Source organism: Lycorma delicatula, chromosome 6 (genome assembly GCF_047948215.1).
Source record: "Lycorma delicatula isolate Av1 chromosome 6, ASM4794821v1, whole genome shotgun sequence".
Taxonomy (NCBI): Eukaryota; Metazoa; Arthropoda; class Insecta; order Hemiptera; family Fulgoridae; genus Lycorma; species Lycorma delicatula.
The window spans coordinates 139,982,615-140,002,650 of NC_134460.1; the positions used below are offsets into that span (position 1 = coordinate 139,982,615).

General features: G+C 30.6%; 1 protein-coding gene and 1 long non-coding RNA gene across 10 annotated transcripts in view; one reads left to right on the forward strand and one right to left on the reverse strand.

The window, feature by feature from the left end:
- fusl (transmembrane protein fuseless) overlaps positions 1-20,036 on the forward strand; it is a 132,679-nt gene that overhangs the window by 53,193 nt on the left and 59,450 nt on the right. The gene's annotated exons all lie outside the window — the stretch shown is intronic.
- LOC142326293 (uncharacterized) overlaps positions 1-20,036 on the reverse strand; it is a 170,519-nt gene that overhangs the window by 47,926 nt on the left and 102,557 nt on the right. For both annotated transcript variants that reach the window (XR_012756752.1, XR_012756751.1), the window contains exon 2: positions 14,837-14,876. This is a non-coding gene — a long non-coding RNA (uncharacterized LOC142326293). The remainder of the gene's footprint in view (positions 1-14,836; positions 14,877-20,036) is intronic.

Genomic DNA, 20,036 nt, shown 5'->3' on the forward strand with positions numbered 1-20,036 from the left:
GATTAAGTTGTCTTGAGAATAGCTTGTTACTTTTCTTTGATGCTACTTTTCTTTAAAATAGTTTAACTAAATTCAGCACTAAAAATATAGAAACAGAATATATACACGGATATTATTCTAAAAATCTATTTGTAATATTTTTAAAAATGACTATTTTAAAATATATTTCGGGTAAGCGCAATGAGTAAGCGCACGTTCCCTAACTGGTGGTTGACAGTTCGAGACTGGTCAGAATAGTTATTCTTTTAACATTATCGGCTCCTTGTATTGTCTCCCGATTTCCTAGCCTGACGACCCAGTTGTGGAATAAAACCTACCGGTAAACTTATCATTACGCACAAACAAGGCATGTAGTTGTCTGCAAGCTGCTCAAATTCAACAAAGTAGAAATAATTATACGGAGAAGTATCGTACAAATCAATTCGTTTGCGAAGTTTCATTGTATCATAATATTTCTTTCCATTACACGTAGAACATAAAATAATGACATAATAATTATTTTTGAGATCGATACCGATTGCATTTATGCCGTAACAGAATAACTTACAGATTCAATAAAATTATGTATAATTAATTCTCTCGAGAAAAGGATTACCATAATTTACGAGCAACAATATAAAATTTTGCACTTATTCATTTAATTTGGTTTTAATTAATTAATTTAAATCTATAAAACAATCAAACTTATTATTGAAATAAAACCACGCTTATGCACACTCGCGCACTTCAAAATATACAAATATTGTACATTAAAATATATATGTATATTTTAACTAGCATCCCAGTCGCGGCTTCGTCCACGCCATATGGTTACTTGCGCGTTTCCTATCACGGTCAAGGAATGTTTAACCGGTCAGAACTCTGCTCCCTGGAGCAACAAAGCAACACAGTTTAGTCAGTACAGGAACCACCGATAGGTTTTTAGATTTCTTGTCGCGGCTTCGCTCACGAAATACATAATCAGAATTATAAACGTAAATTACCATCACACTGTTACCAGATCTCATAAAGATTGATTAAATAATGGTAGCATAAAACGGTGAAAAAGTAAAAAAATAATCTATTTTTCCCCCCTTATATTTAAATTTAAAAAAAACTAACAATGTTTTTTGATAATTATCTGAAGAGTACTTGCAAGCCCAAATCTAGTGAATATCTCGATCGGTATAGTCGGAAATGGGAGGGGGGAAATTTGCAAGAATTGTTCGAAATTTGTTTATCTTTCTTCACTCAGTTGATATTTTCATTCACCAAAAATCAGTTTTTGGTGATTTATTTTGATATTTTTATTTATTACCCAGATATTCAAATAATAAATTTGATCATGACTCCATTTAACCCTTTAAACTGGGAATTAAAAAAAAAATCCTTTCTTACAAATTACGTATACAAATTTTCATCAATTTATCTTCAGTAGTTTTGTTGGGCGTTGAAAATGAATTACTCAATTTTATATTCATAAATATAAAATAATTTTGTTAGCTACAAATCTCGTGGATCGTATCAGAGTAACACTATCAAAAGGAAACTGATGACGATATGTAACACTGATTAGTTGAGTGCAGAGAAGGTCGCGTTTTAGAAAGTGAATAGAGAACACAGAATATAATTAATAGTATATTAAATTCCATACTTCGAGCTACCCGTATTCGAAATTCACAATAATTTAGCACTTATATTTATTTATTAACCGACAAAAACGGTTATAATTCTACTAGGTAGTTATTATTACATACATTTTTAAAGTTAATATAGTTAATTTAATCTTGCTTTTATAAATTTCCTGTTTTTGAAGATTATTTTTTATTTAGTAGAGGAATTATTCTCTAAGTTCCTTCCTGAGTGGTAGAAGATTTCTAAATAGAAGATTATTCGGTCCCGTAAACAATTTGGAGATATATTTTATTTGCATGTCGTTATAGCTGCTTTAAATTAATTTTGTAATTTTAATATATTTTTTCTTGTGTAACTTCAAAAAAATAGTTGGAAAACTAAAAATAACACATCTCGCACACTGGACAGCCTAAGTTCACCTTCCATAATAGTGATGAAACATCGTTTTACTGCATTCCTTTTCCTACTTTTATCAAGTACAGATTTCTCGTTTTCTTTTTTTAATGTGAACAAGATATAAAAATTTTATTTTTATTTGTATTAAAAAAGAAATTAAAGAGAAATACTTAAGAATTATTTAAATATTTAAAAAAACCTTATTAAAAAATATTTTCAATAAAATTTTTATTTTTTTTTTAAGTTTGTGCCAAATTATGGGCTTTTATGAAATAAAATAAATTTAAAATAAATCAATTTTTTTTAAATTAAATTTTAATGAAAAATTTAAATATATATACTTTTTAAAGCAAAATCAGTTGATTTTTGAGTCAAAGGCCCTGATAATCCATGTTACAATGAATGTTACAGCCAAGGAAGCCTCTATCTCTATACCAAAGTTAATGGCTCATGGAGAGCACGATTGCAAAACATGTCTACTCCGATAGTTGAAAACGCAAAAAATTCTTTTATTGTTTTACGTTTTTATAATTTATTGTTATTGAGATAAACTGTGTAATATTTTTTTATTGTACACTTTTTCATATCTATTTTATGTACAGTACTTAAATTTCTCTTTTGCCGTAAAATGTAAACACCTATCAATGTAATGTAATCCTAGCAATGTATAGAGCACATCTAAAAATCGTCTGTTGTCCAAAATTTTAAAAGACTAAGCTATCTTTTATCGCGGTAATAAATATAGTTTCTTAATTTGTGATGAAGATTTCATTATTTTAAGCTATAGTTATCTAATTAATAAAACTGCAAACATTACATTAATTAATCTCACTGCAAAAAATAAAAATGAAATCCACAAGTTTTTTTTTTTATAACAACTTCATCACAATGAAACATATCTTTTGGTACAAATATACTATAGAAAAATTAACTGAATAAAAAAGTGTTGCATTGCAAACAAAAATTACGAAATGAAAGCAAACTTAACCAATAATTTTTTAAATTAAACATATGCTTTAAATTTTGATTGTTATCAAAATTCCCAAAAATTAGTCGTTTCTGTTAGGCATTAAAACATTAAACCTTAATTAGTGGAAGAAACAACATGAGAGATACGAATATACACGCGCGCGCGCGCACACGTACACACACACACACACACACACACAACATGAAAAGATCAACAGAAAATTTACTGTGAAGAAAACCAAAAGTTTAATAGGTCACTATGAGAATAGTTTATAAACTTTTGCTTTTAGAAAGAAGGAAAATTATTATCTTTTCTAAGTAAAATAATATAAAAGCCAATAAATGTTCATTAACCTCATAATAATATGCATGGGATAATACGGACTTACATAATTACGTAATGCAAAAATTTAATTTATCCTACGAGTAGATTAATAATGTATTTTACCTTATGAGCAAATTTTATAATTAAAATTGATTCAATATCTTGTCATCCTGTTCTGAATTTATAAAATTTAATTAAGAGATTTGTGAATTTTATACAATTTATTTTTTCATGCCTTATCAAAATAAAATAGCTCATATTTAATACGGGAAGTGTGTCGTCCTATAATTCTCTGATTAAGACTCAAATTTCAAAGCAATAACTTCGAATTATTTCTTTCTTTTATATTTTACTTCTAAAATTCATAATTTATGACGCTCAAAATTAAAAAAATGTATTCATTTTACATTTTGTTTGTGAAATTTTTACTGAAATTAAAATTTGATATTTCTTTTAGAGGAACAGTAAACTTTTGTATGAAAATTACCAATTTTATTTTGTTAAAATTTAGAATGCTATTAAAAGAGATAAACTATTTTTTTAAGTAATAAAAAAATCTGTCGTTTCCTTTTTATATATATGTAACGGGTAATATCGTTTAAAAATGGCGTGACATGATTTTGAAGAGAGCGTAACGTTTTCTTTAAGGTGTTTTTTCTTACCCAACTTACCGAAAGGTATTACCTTCAGGGATGAATGAGGATGGTATGTATGAATGTAAAGGAAGTGTAGTATTGTACAGTCTCAGATCGACCATTCCTGAGATTTGTCGTTAACTGAACCCCAACCACCAAAGAACACCACTATCCACGATCTAGTATTCAAATTTGTGTAAAAGTAACTGCCTTTACTAGGATTCGAAATTCAGTTTAGAAATTTCAGTTTTGGTCATCTAAAATGCGTAAAAATGAAATATTAAATCAAAAATTACCTTTTTATCTAATATTATTTTTAAAACGCGCAAAAAATGTAAAAACAAAAACTGCCCTATTATCCACGTAATGAATTATTTATTATTTTCCTTACTCAATTACGGTATTTTTCTACTAACAATATTTGAGTTATCGTCTATCCTTCACGTAATAGTTATTTCAGTCAGGGGAGGTTATTTGTAAAAAAATTAAAATTCCAGTATTACGAAAATCTAAAGAAACCATTATTATGACTGGGATGAAGTGGTATTTATTAAAAAAAAATCTTTTAAAATAATCGTTAACTGCCGCGTACAGGATAGAATAACAGAGACAAGTATTTATAAAATATTTTGTTAGCTTTTTTATAAAAGTAAACATTTTAGTGCGCGTGTCATGTGAGGAAGTTTTTGTATTCATAAGTTATGGTATTCTATTATATTCACGATCGATTTGAAAGAAGTTTCACACGTTTAATAAAACAAGGAACAAAAAAATTACAGTAAAATATCGGATTTTTTTTATAAAAAATAAAATGTCTTTTCTAAATAAAACTCTAATTATCAACAATTCAAGAAATGTATTTTTTGCCGAAACAACTACCATGTTTTTTTTCAATAAAATTAAGTTACTAATATTTATAAGTTGAAATTTTCCCATAATCAAAAAAGATAACTACAAAATTTCATAAATGACTTCTATGCTTTACCTGGGAAATATTTGGAAATTTTACAAATTTTCCTTAAATTGCCCTTTTTGTCATTGTCAGTATTTACTTTTTGGAAACATACATGATTTTTTTCAAAACGCCACTTAAAACAAACGTCACTGACAGTTAAAATCTTGTTGGCAAATTCAAAATTTTAGTACTCTGTCCAGTTAAACGACAGAAGTATTATATTGTCGGAAAATTTTTTTTTTTGAAACAGTAAGATATGGAATATGACACGATGATGATTTAACACATCTAAATTATCTTATCTGCTCGTCGTCATTCAAACTATGAATTACAGATGACATTAAAATAATTCAAAAGATTTATGTAGCTAAAATATTTAAAATAAATTTGAAAGTAGTTTTTTTTTTGTATCCAACAAAATTGTTTGCAACTATTTTATAGTATTTTTGTACTTTTTTTTATTTATATTTTGTGTCCATATGATATTTCGACCAGTTCGTTCAGTAAAATAAACACCTTCACCCGAACAAAAATATTATAAGTACTCTATATATGAATAATATAATTTATATATTCTCTAAGAAACAGCAGACTTACACCTAATTGTATCTAATAAAAAAATAAACCCTGAATAACTTTGATTAAAACTTAATGATATTATTTGGAAATTTTATGAAATTATTTCATTAAAAAGAGAATGAATCTCTACAATTTATAACTCACTATCACGCTACTTCTTCAATTATCTGACAAGAGAAATATTAAAAATAAAAAAACACGACTGCCGACAAACATTCTTCTTTGTTCTGGTTTGGTTCCATCGTGATTTTGTATTATAGTAGCAAATATCCCGATTGAATATTGAAAATCGGACATTGTTTGCAGAGATATTATCAGATCACCCCACTGGACCTCCCAAAACAGCACTCTGGTCACCCCTTTTGTTACCAGTTGATGGTGATGATTGGTCTTTTTTTCTTCTTTTTTTTTGGGACGGAGGTGGAAATGCATGTACGCACTTAGTGTCGGACTCCTGCTAGTCAACCGCCATCAACAGACTACCGACTAAAACCACCCCCTTTGGAGTAACCCTACGCATCCCGTAATCATCCCGAGGCATTACTTCGGGATGGGTAGGCCCCTTTACGAACTTACTCGTACCAACAACACCTCTCGAATGCTCAGTCATAAAAGTGAAATCACAAAACTAATAACAGGTCGATATATCACGACTCAACATATTTCTATTACCGTCAACCTTATTGGTAATTATGGATAAAACCTTGCCTCCTCCTCGGTTTTCTTTTTCACTACTGCCCTGATAAACGTGGCCACGACAGCCCAGGACGTCTCACTTCTTAGCATTGTCTCTCCGATACTGTCCGGGGAGATGGGATCCCCACTTCTTGGACTACCTGCATTCTCAGAAGCTCCCATCTAGGGCACACAAAAAATGTGTGCTCGGCAGAATCGACTGCTGCCGAGCAATACACGCACTCAAGGGTGTCTCTCCTGCCCCTCTCAAACAGATAGGAGTTGAAACACCCGTGTCCACTAAAGATCTGGGTGAAATAGAAGTCTAAAAAAAAAAAACTCCCCCAACCCTCTATCCACCCAGTTTTGGACGCTAGGCAGCAATCTTCTTGTCCATCGCCCTTTTTGGGAATTCTCCCATCTACTCTGCCAGCAAGCCAACAGATCTCGCCTACTCTCGTTTCTGTTCTTGCCCTCCTTTCTCTCCTTGGCAAGCAGGTCGAGAGGAGGAAGCCCGGCAAGGACCATAGCTGCCTCAAACGAGACGGTACGGTAGGCTGAGAACACACGTATCGCCATTCTTCTTCGTATTCGCTCCAGCATATCCCGGCCTCTGGCAATGCACAGCCCCGCCTCCCAGACCGCAACGCCGTACAGCATTATAGAATCTACCACCGATACCAGCAGACGTCTCTTCGACCTATGTGGCCCTCCGATCTTTGCCATAATGCGGCACAATGCCGAAGCTGTTCTTTCAGCCTTGCCGGCGATTTCCCTGATGTGTACCTGGTACGTCAGTCTCTTGTCTAGCCAGACGCCAGATACTTTACCGCCGGAGCTGGCACCACGACAGTGCCCCTAACCGAGAATGTCACATCACCAAGTCTCCTCCTCCCGGCAAAGACAATGGCTTGCATCTTATTGACAGCCACTTGCAACCCGCTGGCGTCGAACCAGTCCATGATTCTGTCGATTGCGTCGGCGGCTTTGGCCATCAGTTCCGCCTCCGTACGAGCAACCACCAGTAGGCCTAGGTCATCGGCGTACGCTATGGTTTGTGACCCCTGAGGCAGCTCCAGGCTGAGAACCGGGTCGTATGCCAAGTTCCATAATGAAGGCCCAATAACAGAACCTTGCGGTACGCCCGCGGTCATCACTCCTTGTTACCACGTTACCGTTCGAATCATAGACTATCTCTCTCTCACTGAGATAGTCGTGAAGAATTCTCCTCAAATAGTCACTGACTCTGATCAAATTATCACTGATGATTGGTCTAGCCTCGCACGAGGTGCGCATCCTCTAATCACTCTAGCCTCACACGCACGGAAAGCCCATTTTTATTAATTACGTGCATGCAAGAATCTTCACAGTGATCTTTAGTAAACAGAAACTTTTTTAATTTATTTAATATTATTTTATTTGACGTAAACTAATTCTATTATTTTTGTAATATTATTCATTCGACTGATTCGAATCATTCAGTTCAAACCCAGCTGACACGGTGATAGAAGCTCACAGTTCACAGTACATTAATTGCAATTCATTAAAATCTGTGCTTCAACCGGTAAATCTCCAGTCTTATATACATATTTATATACATATACTCGTACACATTTATTTATACAGCCATATCATTCCCGGTAACGTAAGGATTCCAACGCGAGGTCATACATCTAAATCGGTTCAGCTGTTGAGCTGCTACAATGGAACAAATATACATACATACAGTACAAACATAGACCCTAAATAAATTACACTCCTGTTTTTTGACAGTCGTGTAAAAAGAAGACAGTATCGTTTCAAATAGGAAAAAGAATCGATACTTTCCCTAGATTTTGACTTTGTACACCATGCTGTTACTGAATAAGCTTAACATACTTAAGCTTTACAACTGATGAAATATTGGTCAAATCAGTCTTTAGTTCTTTATATATATATATATATATATCCGCCAATTATACTTTTTTGTAAGTACAGGATAGTCTATTTCACAAGTTAGATTAGGTGAATATTCGATATTTTTTACTAAATCCAGTTACGTGCTTGTTGGACGACGGGTGTACTTAAAACATAAAACAAGGTCGTGAAAAAACTTTTTAACAAGCACCGTAGAGTAAACTACATGTAGTTAACATTTTAATTAGCAATTACAGTTGGAAAAACACATGTATACTTAAACTCTAAAAATACTGAATGTTTTTTTGTTGATTGACAACTTTTTCGTAATTATATTTTTAACATTTTTTAAATTGTTTTGACAAGTGACAAAATTTTTTTTAATTTCATTGTCGACCTTTTTTTGTTTGTTAATTTTTAGCCCATATTAAAATGTTACTTTCAGCGTAAGAAAATTTTTGTAGACTTTTTTTTAGTGTTAGAAGTTTATATAAGCCAAATTCGCTTAACGATTATTGAAGTTGAAAAATTCCCAATCAATTTTTTTCTCTAAAAACATGTTTAAATATGAATATTTAATTTATTAAAAATGTGTTTTACTTTCCTGGCATCACAGATCTAGAATTATGCTGCAAGATGGAAAGTACGCTATCACTCAAAAAATGAGATACAGGTTTTTTTGCATTTCTCGGCGTTTCATGATCCAGGGAACCAGAAAACAAAAAAGAAACAAAAAAATTGGCGGGAGTAATGTTCGTACGTATGTACCTGTGTTGACGTGTTTGAATTTTAATAACTTGTGATTGGATAAACCGAATTTGATGAAATTCTATACAGAAGTTCGTGTGTATGGGGCATTTTATTGGTAAAAGTTTAGGGTCAATATCTTCAGGGGTTGGGGTTGATAACTTTTTTGTGTCTATTTTCTCAAAATTTTGCAAACATATCTCCACTTTAAACTCAGCCTCAAAATTTCCCCCTTCCCAAAAATCGGAAAAAGCTATCTTTTTATTTATTGCATATTTTTAACAGATTCTTTTTATCTTCCTAGTAGTAATGCAAGTGACAAAAAAAATTGGACGTAGGGTGCCGATAAAGGTTTAAAAATAACAATTTTTTGTTTTTTTAAACTTTTAAATATAATATTAAAATAAAATTTCATCATTTCAACCCATCCCAAAGATTATTTTTGTTTCTTCCATTTAATGTAGTAAAGATAGAAAAATCAGAAATTACCTTGAAATATGATTTTGGAGGTGGGGAAATAGAGGAAAAATATTTATAGATTTAAAAATTAAAAAAAAAAATTGTTTTAGTTTATTTTCATGTATTATTTTTCGATTATATAAGAATAAATAACCAATGCCAGGAAAGTATTAAGCTTTGTTGTCAGATTTTTTTATTAAATATACATTAAACTGAAAAAATATATTATTTAATAATTTTTAAAACTGTAATCCAATCTTCTAATACATCAGAAATACCGTATTTTAGCGCATAATGGTCCCACTTTTGATACTTAGCAATTTCCCGTCAAATTAGGGAAGAACTTAGTCTGACAGGAAATTGCTTTTTCAAAAGAGAACTTTTGAAAAACAACACTTCCTTGAATAAGAAAAAACAATTTATTTTCATGTATTTGTCGTAATATTAAGAAAATTATCAAGCAATACATTGTATTATTCTAGTAATAATTTTTGATCGAGGAATTTTTGTTGTTCTGTTTGTGATTTCTATGCAGGCAGGCCAGTTGTTTGAACAGTTACAATTTATGATCCCTTTTTGCAATTCATGCGCAAATTCACGTGGCATATCAAAACATGCAGGCGTCTGATCTGTATTACCTATCTGCGATAATTCATACAAAGTAGCTTGTCGTTTGCGTAAAACAAAAAGATGAAATTGTAAAAATTTTCTGTATAATCCTCTGGCAGTTTCTGGCAAATAGACTTTAGTCTTCTCACGGATAAGTTGTGCTCCAACATTAATCTATGCGCCCAACCACGACTTCCTTGGAATTATTCTTCAGAAATGTTTTTACTTCTTGCTACATCGCGAGCCTTACATAGAATTATATCACACGAAACGCAAAAGTCATTGTTTCTTAATTCTTCAACGTAATTAAAAACTTCCACATCTACCTCAGGGTGCCAAATTTAGCATCTCTGAAAGCACGGCGAGAAACATTCGAGTTTTTTATTTGTTTTAATTTTTTGCTATCCTCTCGCCAACTTTTCACAGACAGAAAATTGTCGTTCAGGCGCTCTATTACCATGTTTTCAGCATAATCAATAACTGTTAGTTTAAAACCTGCGGTATAATTATTGTATTTCTCCATTTGGAAGTTATAGTGGTAGTTATAGGATCACAGAACAAAACAGTAAACATACTGTTATGAAAAAGGCAGAGAGGGGTTGCTTTCGGAACAACACATACTGAGAAAAACTGACAAGTGTGTAATAACCGAAAGGTTGCGGAGGTCAATGATCACTTCTCTACGCCTTCTCTTAACCGACAGAGTAAGAGTTAGAGAAAGTTATGGCAACTGCCCGGTACAACTATCAGACTAACAGCGTTGTCAGTTTTCGGGGAGAAAACCCGTATAATAGGTTTTCTAATCTAAAATATATCAGTTTGCAACAAACATTTTTAATATCATTTTTGGACCTTAAGGATTAGCGTGCGACCATTATGCGGTGAAACTTTGTACTTTTTACCACATGATAATATAGGAGGAACACCTGTAATTTTCCCATTTTCAAACGCTATTTAATAATATCATATAAATATACTATTATTAAGCTATAATATTAATTGCTCCTATTTAACTGACTTAATTAAATTAAACAATTAAACTGAGTATTACAACTAATTATTTGTTTTATATCGCGAAAACAATTAATATCTATTCTGGGAAAAACTGGATTTGTTTTCCTTTCGAAAACATAACTACGTATAAGTTAATTTTACATCTTAAAACTGTGTTTTCATGTGAAAAAATTAATATTAGTCAAGTTTAAAGAAGTTCAATCTTCTGGAATTTTAAAAAAAATCATACAGATGGATTCTTTTTAGATAGACATTTTCTAACAAAATCAGCCTGTATGAATTTTTGGTTAATTCTAGAATGTACCCAAAAATATAAGATTCTTTAAAATACGAACGTTTCATTAAGGACTTCAGAATTTTAAAAGCGTATAAAAGTTCATTTAGATAATTTATAGATTCGGTTAAGGTTTCATTTCATTGCAAAACACATCAAGCTTTGACTCACGTAGTTCATTAGTACCGAATTTGGCCACCAGTATTGTTAAAAATGGATTATTTACTAGAACGGAAGGTGCTCGCTGTGTGTCTTGGTTTCACGATTTGCAGTCGGCAACTGCAGTTCAACGTAATTTTCGTAAAGAGTACGGTAGGGAGCTACCTACTCGTTGTATGCATACAATTTACTCTTGGCATCAAACCATCCTTGAGACAGATTGTTCTGTTAAACATATAAAATCACCAGGACGTCTACGCGTCCCTGAAGCTGCTATGAACAACTCGGAGAAAACTTTGCATGTAATCCGAAGAAATCAACTCGACGAGCGTCACGCGAGACTGGCATTTCACAAACGATTGTCTGGCGCGTATTACGTAAACGATTGCACTTGAGGCCATACGAACTAACCGTGTTGCAACACGTTGTAGATGACAAAATGTCTCGGCTGCAGTTTAATGGATTTTTAGAGATGAATCAACGTTTCACGTTAGTAAGGTTAATATCCGTAACTGCCGAATATGGGGTAACCAAGACCCTAATGAAACTTTACAGTACAATTGTGATAGCCCTGAGGTCAATGTTTTTTGTGCCCTAAGCAAACAAAGACTGTGCGGCCCGTTCTTCCAGAAGGAAACCGTAAATAGTGTCGTTTGTCTGGACATGCTTCAAAATTTTCTAATTCCTCAGTTAGACGATGATGACGAGATGAAAGCTATTAATATCAAAAAGACGGGGCCCGCCTCACTACCGCTTAGAAGTCCGAGATTTGCTTGATACTAGATTCCAGGTCTGTGGATTGGTTGTGAACCATGATCATCTCGCTCCCCGCCAGATTTGACCCCGCTTTTTTGTGTAGTTTCATTAAAGATCGGTTTATGTACCACCTTTGCCTGCTGATCTTGTTCAGCTTAGACTTCGAATTAACTGCAGAGGTAATGCCAGATAGTCGACTACAGCCTAGAATGAAATCGACTTCACGTGGGATGTATGTCGCATTGCAAAAGAAAACCATATCGAACCAAAGTAAATATTGGGTAACAAATTTGATGTGTTTTTCTCTGAAATAAGACCTCAACAGAATCTATAAATTATCTCAATAAATTTTTATAAGCTTTTAAATTTGTGAAGTCCTTTTTGAATCACCCGGTATAATAACGATAGTTGCTTCCAACGGGACGTTGTTTTTACATTCTATTCATTACTCATTAATAACTACAAACCTGTAACTACTTTTTTATTAACGTTATTTTTAAAAATATCAATGAAAATCGTTTATTCGTTGTATTTAAAAATTTCTATAAGCGTACGTGAAAATCAAAACTAAGAACATCGAATTACGCTAAGCTTAAAAAATTTAAATTCTTTTTTTAAAGTGAATTACATAGTATTAATTCTGGTTAATTTAAAAGCTTGAAAATGATATAAATCGGCTGGATGCGGACTTCTGATGGTTGGTGTATCCCTTCACCACCTAGTTTATTATTGATTTGTTAAAACTGCATAATTTAGCCAAAAATATTAAAAAGTAAAATTTTCGTTGTTGTTATATATTAAATTTAAATAAATATAAGTTAATTTGGATTAAAAATTAGTATTTTCACAGTGCTGTGCATATCATTTACTTTAAATTGTGCGTTGCTATGTCCACGTCAAAAGATGTGTTCTCGAAGTCATAAACGATTGTATTTTAATTCTTAAAATGAAAAAAAATTGGGTTCAAACAAATTAAAATTCTTTAAAATCAAGTTTATTTCATATTCCACACAATCCAAATTCCACTTAAGAAATATATTTTTTGGGTTGTAAAACCAGTTAAGAAGTCATATTAAAAAAGACATGATATTTGAAAAGAAGAAGGAATTTGAAAAAATCTTGATTAATATTAAATCAATTAACAAATATATTTACACCACTTAAATGTAAAAATATATTAATTTATCCACTATAAGCAAAATAGTTTAACCTTTCATTCATCGACTAGTCTGTAACTTGAAAATTCTATTTTTAGAAAATTAACTGATTTAAGAATCTAATTTTAATTAATTTAATTTTTCGAAAACGTTGTATCTTTTGAACAGATTTTTATCTAAGAACATAAAAAAATAAAACGGCTAGTTTGCAACTAAACTCCTTACCGGCTTTTGACGAGATAATTCGTCATCAACTAACCTTGATAAAAATTGACCTTGACGAAATAACTCGTCATTCACCTTTTTGCTTAAACGTACCTCTGACGAAATAATATTTTTTATATTGCATGATAAGAAAAGTTCATAAATACATCGTTAAATTACCTTTTTTGTCATATTTTGTAGATCAAAAATATGAAAAAAAAATGGACAAAGTAAAAACGTTTTAGTGAAAATAGAAGGGCATTTAATAATATAAATAATATAATTTTCTGTTAGAATAAAGAACCATTAAGGGATTAATAAGTTTTTATTTTGTAAAGGATAAATAAAGGTTACAATTTTTTAGTATATCAAAAGTTCAATGAAAAATAAAATAATTTTTAATATTCTAAAGAAAATTTTAAAAAATCAAATATAATGCACTACGTCGGTTTATAATAAACCGTGTACTACAGACTTGCAGGAACTACCAACGCCTTTAAAATAATTTATTCAAGTGTGTCAACTAAAATGATTAAATTGTTCCATATTTTTTTTTTTTTTTGTTAGAAATATAAATTAAGCACTCAATTTAAAATTACATTTAATCTAATTTTATTCAATATTTTTAGGATTTAAATTAAACCAAAGTTGTGTATTGATTAATTCATCTATAAGAGATTCGAAATAAATTAAGATTAATTTTTTAATTTTTACTAAATTTTATATAAGAATTAGATAATCTTCTAAAATTTATTGTACTAAAAAAAATGGTTATAACATTGAAGTTGACATCCAATATGAAGTGTCAAAAGCATTAGGAATCTTTTACGATTTCTCGTTTTATCTTCAGAAATGGACAACTAATTTTAACAAAAACCAATTTATAATAGTTAATTATAGAAGTAATCTCCAAATGAGCTTTAAAAAATCCGAAAATCTTTTATGTTAGAAAAAAAGCTTTAAAATGTGAATAACTGTATTTCTATATAGTGATAAGTTGGAAATTGCTTGGTTGTTGATTAAAAATAGTAATTTATGAGTAACAATTTTTTTTTTTAAATAACTCCTCATCTGGAGTGACTCCCCACTTTGGATAAAATTACGTGTAAAAATCAGAACATTTGTTTTTTTCTTTACAATATTTTTCTAACATAAACGGGTTTTCTAGAATGTAAATACAAATAAAAATACCAAAGAAAACGATAAATACCATAATATAATTTAAATTCATTTGAGTAAACGGATTTTTGTAGCATATGAGAAAATTGCAAGCCTAACGTGGATTTCAACTCAAAACTTTCAGATAAAAAGCCCTATCTATTCATTCTACCATGGCAATCCTACCGACCTACCATTCTTTAGTGTCGGTGCGGAATAATAATAATAATAAATAATAACACGTATTTAACTTACCTCCCACATTCTCTGAGAAACTTAATCTCGAAAATAAAATCTGGAAAAAAAATTAAAATTATTTTAAAATAAATAAAAAAACTGATTTTTCATTATTATTAATTAATTATTTAGTGTTCTAGTCGACAAGAAATAGATGTAATATTAAGTTCCATAATCAAGTTGTACTGTACAACAACATTACTTAAGCTTTAAATAATGTTAATTCGAAGCCCTGTAATATGTGATCTGTGATTTATTAAGTCAGTGTTCTGTGATTTTAAGATTAACGGTCCAGTTCAATTTAATCAACTCGTCTGAAATCTTCCCTGGTTATAATTCCTTGACAGTAACAGAATGCCTAGTATAATTAAGGAATTCCAGCTAAATTGTCTGTATCCTAACCACTTTTATATGTAACCTAACCTACTTTTACATAATCTAACCTAACCTAACCTAAGATATAATCTTTAATAGTTTTAATTTATCAAAACAGTAATTTTCGAACAGCATTATTAATTTTGTCTTAATAAAATAGGTTATGCTGGTAAATCAGAATAAGCCTTCTGTAGATCATTTTTTTCTAAATAATCCAAAAATAACATTCTTTCTCTAAAGATATTACGGGATGTACATTAATTTTAAATGATTTCTCTCCGCAGATCTAACCCAGTAGTTTTTAAATGTCCGTTTAATACTTATTTACATAATTAAATTTAATTCAACTTTTATTAATAATAATAATTGACAAGAAGTTTCGTTGAAAGTTTTAATTGAATCGTCATTATTTCCCTTGTTTCTGTGATAAATTTAATTGTATTGTGATGACTTAAATAGGCCTTGGAAAGATTTAAAAGAATTTTTAAAGCATAATTTTTTAATTTATACATGACATCTGCATGTCTCAGCATTTTGAATGTGATCATGTGTTTGATATGAATTGGAGAATTTATCGATCATAAAAAAAGTACCACAAGGTACTTAAATTTATTTAGTCAAAAAATGTTGATCCGTCTAGACTTAGTATCACTGCATTTTAAAGATAAATATTTATTTATTTACAATTTAAAACTTACATGATCATCCGTCAGACCTAAGTCTGTCGACAGATATACTAAAGAATTATTATTACATTATTAAGTGGTTAATGCAATAACCAATTTTATGTAACAACTAAAGATATTATTAGGTTTTATAATAGTTATAATAGTAGTACAATTATAAAAATTAATTTAACAAAATTAAACTATATATTTAAAAACTAATGAACAAATTATTTCTTTAATATTTGTAATGTATTAGATTTAGTAACTAAAACTATATTCAAGAAACAAAACTATACTTAATTACAACAACGAATTACACAATTAATATCTTGTTGCAACAATTACATAAAGAAAATAAATAACTAAGCTTTAACCATTCAACAATACATTATTTATTGATTTACAATAATTATCAACATTAAAATAATAACTATAATCATGCTATAATTGTCTGGACTGCCAGTATAAATCCAACATGAATCCTGTTAGTACCTATTACGTTATAGTTAATGCCCATTCAATGAGAAGTTTTTTAAATCATTTTTTTTCATTTTACATTATTGAGGTGATTCGGTAAAGAATTAAGTAATGCAGGAACAACATACTTCTTTAATCGTTTACCGTAAGTATTATTATATCTATCTGTAATAAAGCTCATTGCTCTCAAATTGTATCCACTTTCTACATTTACCCTGTATTCACTGTTGTAAAAGTTCTTAAAAATAATTAAGAATTTAAATAGACCTCTAGCTGACAGAAACCTTGTAAGATTATTTAAATTAGTGTCATAATTGTTATCAGAATCATAAAGAGCAATATCTTTGAGGACCCTATTTTAAATTTATTTTATTTATGAGATAATCTGCGGCTGATCCCCATGCTGTCAAGCCGTATCGAATAACAGATTCAAACAAGGATGAATAGAATAAGCGTTTACAGTGAATTGGTAATAGGGGTGAGATGTGGTGGAATTTCATTGCAACCACTCTTAAATTTTTACATATATGTTTTATATGGTGATCCCATCTAAAAAAAAGAGTCAAAATGTACACCCAAATATTTGTATTTGTCAGCATTCTGGAGATGTTCACAATTACAGTTTGTGTGGTAATTTTTTATACAGTCACATGTATGACAAATAATTTTTATTGGTCTTTGGGATCGAAGATAAGGAGATCTTACATGTAAAACAGCAGTTTTTTTAGCGTTAATAATTAGGCCTTTGTCATGAAGCCACTTTAATAGATTATTAAAATCTTCTTGCATTAAAAACTCTGCTTCTTCCAATTGCTTATGTCCAAATGCTAAAACACTATCATCAGCGTATTGCAAAAGACGTGAATTAGAGATCGCGCTAGACATATCATTAACGTACAGATTAAAAAGTGTTGGGCCCAAGATAGACCCTGAGGCACGCCACTATCCGTTTCGTATCTATCACTATATTTATCTTTAATTTTAACAATAAGTTTCCTGTTACTTAAATAGTTTTGTAGCATATTATTAAAAGGGCCATTAAACCCTAGCTTATTTAGGGCATTTAGAAGTTTATGATGGTCTAACATATCAAAGGCTTTACGAAAATCTAAAAAAAGTAAGATTACATGGTTACATTTATTTAAGTTAATATTGACAAAATCAGATAAATCATTTATAGCATCATTAGTCCCAATCCCCTTTCTGAAACCATATTGAGTTTCACGGATTAATTTGTTATCATCAAGGAACTTAGTAACATGCATAGACACATACCGTTCAAAAACTTTTTCGATACAGGACAGTATAGAAATTGGACGATAATTATTTAAATCTTCAAAAGAACCAGCTTTATAGATAGGTCTAACAATAGACATCTTCAGTAGATCAGGAACCCTCCTTGATTTAATTATATTGTTTACTATAATTGAAATTAAAAGGCTGACTTTATTAACAACATATTTCAAATCTTTGATCCGTATGCCATCTACACCTGGCGATTTTTTATCATTCATTGATGAAATTATATTTTCTATTTGTTTAGGAGAACTTAAAGGTAAATGAAAAGACACAAGCTGCATGCAATTGCCACCCGTGAATTTCAAGAACTTATGTATACAATTATGTTTAATATCATCTACTGAAGTTACAAAGTGTTTACCGATAATGTCTGCAGCGACCTTACCCGCGTCATTAGATGTACCGCTTACATGTTTAATTTTAGTATCGTCTAAGTTACGCTTAGAGGGTAACCCCATCAAAGAGTTAAGTAGTTTCCAGTTACCCTTAATATCATTCTTTTGAAAATTTTTAAATTTATCATTAAAATACTTCTTCGCTTTTCGTATTTCAATATTAATTTTATTTCTATATAATACGTAATCTTTTCGATTTTCCAGGTTAGCTGGTGCTTATTTCCATTTTTTGAACAGTTTGTCTCTATACTTTATTTTATTTACAATGTCATCCGTCATCCATGGTTTTTTCTATTTTGAATTTTAATCCTATCAATCAGTATTTCTGCGAACTAAAGAACTGTTATACACAGAATTAATTATATCAACGAATTTCTCATATGCAGATGGATTATTATCCATCTTATTACCTAAGGTGTCATAATTTATGCTATCTAACTTATATCTAATTAAGGCATTATCTAAGTAAAATGAACCAAGACTGTCATCCATCGATCGTTGGGACGAATTCTTGTGCAACAGATCTGCTATTACCACATAGTGATCAGAAATTTTAGTTTCAATTACTCCAGAAAAAGCAATCAGGAAAGCCTCTAATAAAAATGTGATCTATACAAGATCTATACAAGATCTAACAATTACCCCATCTCTTATTTCCTCCCTCGTTATATCAGATATGCAACACATGAATCCCGTTGTATGTAATAAGGTTTGATAACTAACTACAGTATTTTCCTTAGTAAGATCAATGTTCATATCTCCGATTAAGACCGAATATTATTATTACAATTATGTAGAATATTTTCAAGATCATGTAAAAATTCATGAACATTTAAATCTGGCGGTCTGTAAAAGCATATTATCGTAAAATCATCGGTCTTAACGCCCAATTTCACTGAAACCTGAATGCATAATAGTTCACAACTTGAGACAGTCAAATCCAACATTATTCTTTCAGCACTGAGTGTGCTACGACAAAGAATTAAAATACCACCACCAGACCTAATATTCACAGTGATAGGACACAGTGATAGGCGTCATAGCCATTAATCTGATAAAAATCAATTAAACTTATTTCATTATCCGTAATGTTTATTTCCGTGAGAACTATCAAATCTACGTTACTATTACCTAGGTGAAACAAGAATTCATCCCGATGACCGCGAATAGTCCTAATATTTAAATGAAGTATACTCAGTTTCGATAAATTGGAGTAATCATGCGAAAATTCGTCTAGGTTCGAGTAGTAATTATCAATAGCCAAAAACCGGCCATTAAAAATATAATTTTCATTAATGTTTTCCATTTCAATAGAGATTCGAAAATATGGGTAAAACGCACAGATTACATAAGCTATACAGATAAGATTATATAATTTGTATCCCAAACATAATATAAACATTTTATTTAGAAACAGATAAATTTTATTTGTAAAGACTAATTTAATACTAATCGTTGTTATGACTAATGTCTTATCTACGCAAAAACACAGTATAACCGATTTTGTTAAAGGGGTGGGAGAACATATATTCGATAGAACAAACGCTCGAATAAGATCGTAGGTGTAACTTAATGATATCAGTATCATATTATTTGATATCAATGTCGTCACCATAACAGAGATAACATTTTTGAGATAGGCTCGCAAGAGAAATACATCGTTATGCAAGTCAATTATCCTTATAAATTTAAAGCCATGCTTATAAACAAGAAAAGCAGCTGCTGAATTGGCGTAAAATTAAATTAAGTGAAAGTCTTCCTTTTTTTATACTATTGGAACAGTAATACCAAGAATCTTGAGTCATCAATAACAGAATATTATAAATATTTTTGCAATAAAAAGATAGAAATAACTAACACGTGAACTTACATTTACAGAACTGAATGTAATGTGCATAATAATATTATTACGAAACAATTCTATTATATTCTTAGGGATAACGCTATCATAGTTACAAATTTATATAACTCATTTGATTTTTTGCCGATCTGCCTCAGTGTTAA